Genomic DNA, 6,000 nt, shown 5'->3' with positions numbered 1-6,000 from the left:
TATTTCACTTGTCATGCAGATTGGATGCGGTTCAAACTGCAACCTATCCGCATATTTGTAAATGGACACTTAATAAAATGGGAGAGTGCAAATTTTGATACAGCTCTACGTAGAAACCAATCAGCTTCCATTTCTTTTCATCGAAGCTTAATTGAACGAGTGGAAGTTGTAGGCTGATTGGCTAACATGCCCAGCTGCACCAGATTTTGCACTTTCCAGTTTTAGTAAATCAATCCCATAGTGTGATGGCTCTGAATGGAACCATACTGACCAACATGATTATGTCAACACCAACCATGCATTGTTTACAATAGAGCATCTGCATGGATACTGTGGGCACTCAGAGGTTTCCTAGAACTTCGGGTGTTCTCAGTACAAATTATGGACATAGAAGCCACCAAATCTCATTATTGGACCTTTAGTTTGGGTTATGGCAGTAGGAAAGCTATGGAGTGGTTTCAATACAGGAGCTAAGCAGGGCTATTCTTACTTCCAATACTCACACCCCCCCTCCCCAAGACTTAGAAGAAACCTGCACAACAGATCCTCCACTACTGTGAGCTCCACTGCCTACAGAAACTCCTGTAGATGTCTTTAGAGACATGTTGCTGCGGGCATCTCTATGGATGGAAATACTAACAGCAGTGGAAGAACAAAGGCACTAGTTTCTTAAAAAGGTGCAAGACAGATGTAGTTGTACGATTCAACGGTTTTTGGCATCACAACACAAAAGTCTTAATGTGTATGGGCTACAAACGATCACAGAAGATGCTCTCAGGAGACAACCACCTACATCACAAGAGAACAGACAAGCTAAAACTATTTAACGAATTGTCTGTTTATCTCTTATCATTCCAATGCAAGTGCTGCACAGTATGGCTACAATAGCAATAGAAGACTGACATATGCACAGAATAGTGGGTCTGCTTGTCAGGTAAATCTCTAGGTTGGGGATGGTGGCAGTGAAAGAGGAAAAAAAAAAAAAAAAGGTTATTGCAATAGGTTACAGCCAATGTCCAGTTAACATCAGGAATAATACATCTGTGATTACTGTAAACTTGGGTAATAGGTGTCATGTTTTAGAATCAGTGGGCCTGATGAGATTTTATTAGTTGGGCTACGTTTGCTGTTGTAAATAAAATAACAGACCTGCTGCACACATGAAACTAGAAGAAAATATATTCAAAGGATAAATAATAATACCCTGTATACTGAAAACCACTTAGGTGACTTGGGCAGACTTAAGATATCAAATATGGAATGTTGCAAAATGAAGACACTTTTTCTGACATTTGAGGCCCTAGTTTTCATACGCTGACTATAAGACTTTCAGAGCAAACAACTTCTCATTTCTTAGACAATCTAAACATCAAAATCAAATTTAATTAAGTATCCAGTAAAAGCAGTAAAGTGTGAAACATCACTTCACACCCAACAAAGTCTACCGCAAACTAAAATCTGAAAAAGGTTTTCGCTAAATAAAATTCTATATAGTCAAACAATTACATTTTTTTAATAATACCAAAAGTAGTACAGATTACCTTAAGAGCACATCAAACCCAGCAGATCAAAAACACGTTTAATTTGTACCTAAAATCTGTGAGATTTAAAAAAAAAAAACAAAACCATACCAACTAAAGCTGACATATTAGGATATATTTCAGTGACAGTGTTAAAGAATAAGGGTGTTTTTCCATTTTTTAGTGTTTATCCAAGAAAAAAAAAAAAAGCAACCAACACTGATATCACCATATATTGTGCTAAATTGGTGTACAGTATGTGTGTATTGGGCATTCAGAAAAAACATTTCAATATTCAAACAGCTACAATTGTTTCACTGGGTGACTTTGGAGTAGCCTTCAATTATGCAAAGTTACGAGGGGTCTTCAAAAACACCAATTTTAAAAATTGGGAAAACAAAGAAGGGTAAAGTTTCGGTTTGTACATGCTCTCCTGTGACTTTTACTAAACTCAGCTAACAACTGTAAATGATTCAATTAAATCAGTCAACATTTTAACATGTTTTCCTAAAACTTTTCATATAAAACCATGTCTATTGAGGTAACTGCTACCTTTTAATTTAGAAGATGCTTCTGTATACTGTATGTAGTAAGCTCTTCAGTTGAATTACAACATGTAGCATGCTTGAGTATTGTTGTAAAAGTTAGAGTTCAGAACTTTTAGGGAAAAAAACCCATTCGCAAGAACTGTACCTAACACCATGTGCCATGAATGCAGCATTGTGAACTCTATGGCACACACAACTCAGAGCTGTGTGAAGTCTGAATGGTTGTTAAGCTGGCCATAAACTAGTAGATTTTTGTATGAACACTCAGTACATTCAATATCTTCACAAATATTGTTTGAAAGTACATAAAATTGAGTTTGTTTTTAACATCTGATTTTGTAAAGAATTGATTTTCCCAGGAATTTGGGAATCCCATCCTGCTCCTTCGAATATTTTCATCTCTGTGGCTGTAAACTGTCAATTTGACCCCATTAACCTGATTAGAAAATCAAACTGACACTCTGAAAATGAAACATTTCAAAATCCACATATGTATGGCCAGTTTTTGGGAAAGAAATGCAAAATGTGTGTGTGTGTGTGTGTGTATATATATATTCCCATTTAAATCCCTGCTTTCTTGCATTGTAGAATTCAAGACTAGGCCTAAACTTTACCCAGCTTGGTCTGTATATAACTCAGCAGCTCTTCTAGAAGTTAAAATAGTCTAACATTTATCTAAGATGCAGAAGATTTGTAAATGAAGTAGAATTTTTGTATTTAAGAATGTCAAGGCACCAATGAAATTATTAATTATTGAATAACTAAAAGTGGTCAAAGACATTAGGACAGTTTCCTAAATCAGACAGGGTGACTGTCTAATGTCCACGAGACAGATAGGGGTTTATTTACTAAAGCTGGAGAGTCCAAAATCAGACTCCCTTCTGCATAGAAACCAATCAGCTTCTAACCTCAGCTTGTTCAATGAAGCTTTGGCAATGAAACCTGGAAGCTGATTGGTTTCTATGCAGAAGGGAGTCTGATTTTGGACTCTCCAGCTTTAGTAAATAAACCCCATACTGTCAGTGAAGGTTCATTAGGGGGATAGAAAACCCTGTCTGGCTACTATTTTTCATTTGATAAGCCAGCAACAAATATATTTCTGCATTGTATTACTCTCATCTGCACTGGCGGGTGTAACAATTTAAAAGTCAAGATTACCTGGACACTAGAGTAGACAAAAGCTTCTCATGTTCAGGGGCTCAGCAGCTACAAGGTGGTAATATTGTACCCGGATTTCAACCTGCCCTCTACTGTCAATGTTCATCTTTAGTCAAGACAACTCACCCTGTCCAGTTTTCCAGTCCTAAGAATAATAGTGGCCCCAATACTGAATGGCTCAGAGCTTCAGGCAACAACTTTCAGTGAGTGGAATAATCGCTTACTTTTGAGCATATTTTTATTGATAAAATGTGTTAGGTACCCACTTAAAAGAGAACTTCAGCTGCAGAAAAAAAAAGTGGTAACAATTTCAGCTTAGTATTTCTCTCATTTAAGGCTTCATTCACATGGGTCTGTCCTTCCGTACACCCATGTAAAGGACCATCTTTGCCTGCGCAGGATGCACAGGTGTCCCATGCCTCCATGTGCAGGCAGTTCTGTTCATGTCTATTGTACTGTACAGACACAGCCGCTTTTCCCAACTTGAAAGCTGTGAGGGTGTGGCCCTTCACATAGGTACAACTGTGTGAATGAGGCCTTACTGTAATAAAAAAAAAAAATCCCCACGCTACAATCTGTGTACATTCAGTGCCATGGCTGTGTGGTCCCAATTATAATTATGTCTTAAAGTGTATAAAATAAACTTTAAAGAAGTTCTCCTTTGGGGTTTTTATTGCTATTCAAGATTCAGTTAGAGTTTGGAGAAACTGTTTTCATCAGGACAGTAAGTAGCTCTCTATCCAAAACTAAAAAAAATGGCTTGATATGCACTTTAAGTAGGTCTTCGGAGATGTATTAGGTTTGTTGTGGATCCATAGCATTCATACAGCACCCCCCATATATAATGGACACTCAAGTAAGGAGCTAGTCTCATGATTTATTGCCTCTGTGTTTTGCATTTTGTTTGCCTTTAAGTAACATCTATATCAGGGGTCTCCAAACCTTTTAAACAAAGGACCAGTTTTATCTCCTTTAGGCTTTAGAAGGGCCAGCAGGAATAAACAATGACCCATCCTTGGTTTTAGTGGGAGAAATAGTGTCCCATTATTGGTTTCAGTGAGAGGAACGGTGCTCCATCATTAGTTTCAGTGGGAGGAATATTGTCTCAAGGGCCAGATAAAAGGCAAGTAAAGGGCTGCATCTGGCCCGAGCCACAGTTTGGAGACCACTGATAGATTTCTAAAGTGCAATTGTGTGACGTTTATTCCAATAGACAAACATCCAATGCTTTTTGGGTTCCAGTAAGGATTTGATCCTTTTGATAAGTATGGAGCTGATCAAGTATTGTCTACTTTATCTAGAATCCAGGTTTTCGTGCTAAGCATAAAATTCCTATAAAACTTTTTAAACTGACCTTTTCATTCAATACTATCCACTTCAATGTGACAAAAAATGAAAGTGGTTACATTTAGATAAAATGTGTTTTATAACCCGTTCATACCCAAAAGTGCAATTCAGTAGCAATAAATCGGTTAAGGTTTGTAACCTTAGCAATAGAAAACAAATGTGTACAACTGAACAAAAATCATTCATACCCCTTATCTATTGCTGGAGTTCATTTATTTATTCTTAGAATTCTATATTTAAATTGAGGGCTTGTACCAGCTGGAAACACAAGTTACACAGGTATGTTTAGTGGCTGATATCAAATATATATTCTCTTTCTTAATATAGCACCAAACAGGTGGTATAAAGCGTAATAAAGAGTAAGTTGTGAATAACATCCTGTGCAATTATAAACCACTATCCCAGTCACGCCTATTATTAAAACGTAAAAAAGTGCACTCACATGTACGACACATGTATCGTTTGTTTAGGAAACTTTAGGAATGATAGCATAACTCATGAGAACACACAATACAAAGCTTTACTAATTATTACAGGGTTGCAATAATTGGTACAAAGTGCTTCAACCACAAGATATCTCTAAAGAAACATTAAAAGAAAAAACAGACAAGCACCAAAACCACACATCTTTAGTTAAAAAAAAAAAAACAAACAAAAAAAAACAAAACATGTAATTTATGACCTTTATTGCTTACAAATATATTTTTTTAGGATGATAAAATAAATATATCTATACATCTATATTATATATATCTATATATATTGTTCTCTTCTCTTAATATATTTTCTTGTGCTAAATATAACTGTAATTTGGCAGCTTTTAAAGAAAAAAAAAAAAAAATAGAACTTTCACGTTATACCTTTTGCAAATGGCTAGGAAAAGCCTTAAGAGGGGTTGCCTTTGATTTGTGTTTTCTGGTTTCCCAAGGATGGTATTATCAAGTGGGTACTATGAAATGGAAAATTATTTTTAGGTGAGAAACTTAGTTATCCAGTTTATGCTACAAGGATATATGGACAAAACCACGTTAGCCGTCACCATTGACTTGTTTTTAAAGTGCAAACTGCAAAGCCCTAGTTGTCTAGAAAGAAGTAACGTCAGCTCTCTTTTTTCGGTCTTGACAGGTTGGTCAAGATATATGTAAATAGTGACAAGCTGTTGCTTCCATCCTATGATCTCCCTCCTAGGCTTTTAAAAGAAATTGATAAAAAAAAAAAAAAAATAGTTTCGTTTATGAAATGTCAGCTCACTTATATCCATGTATCTTTAAAAATTAAACTCTTAACCACCACCAATATTAAGAGACTGGCACACAGGGACGCATCTGCATTTATGGATTGTTATAGTAACACAGGAATAACACATGTTTTGGTGCCTCAAATGTTAGACCTGTTCAAGAATATATTTGGCCTGCTGATTCCAAAAA

Source organism: Staurois parvus, unplaced genomic scaffold (assembly GCF_062004578.1).
Source record: "Staurois parvus isolate SC_StPar_1 unplaced genomic scaffold, SC_StPar_1.0 ptg000548l, whole genome shotgun sequence".
NCBI lineage: Eukaryota > Metazoa > Chordata > Amphibia > Anura > Ranidae > Staurois > Staurois parvus.
This window is presented reverse-complemented; position numbering follows the sequence as displayed.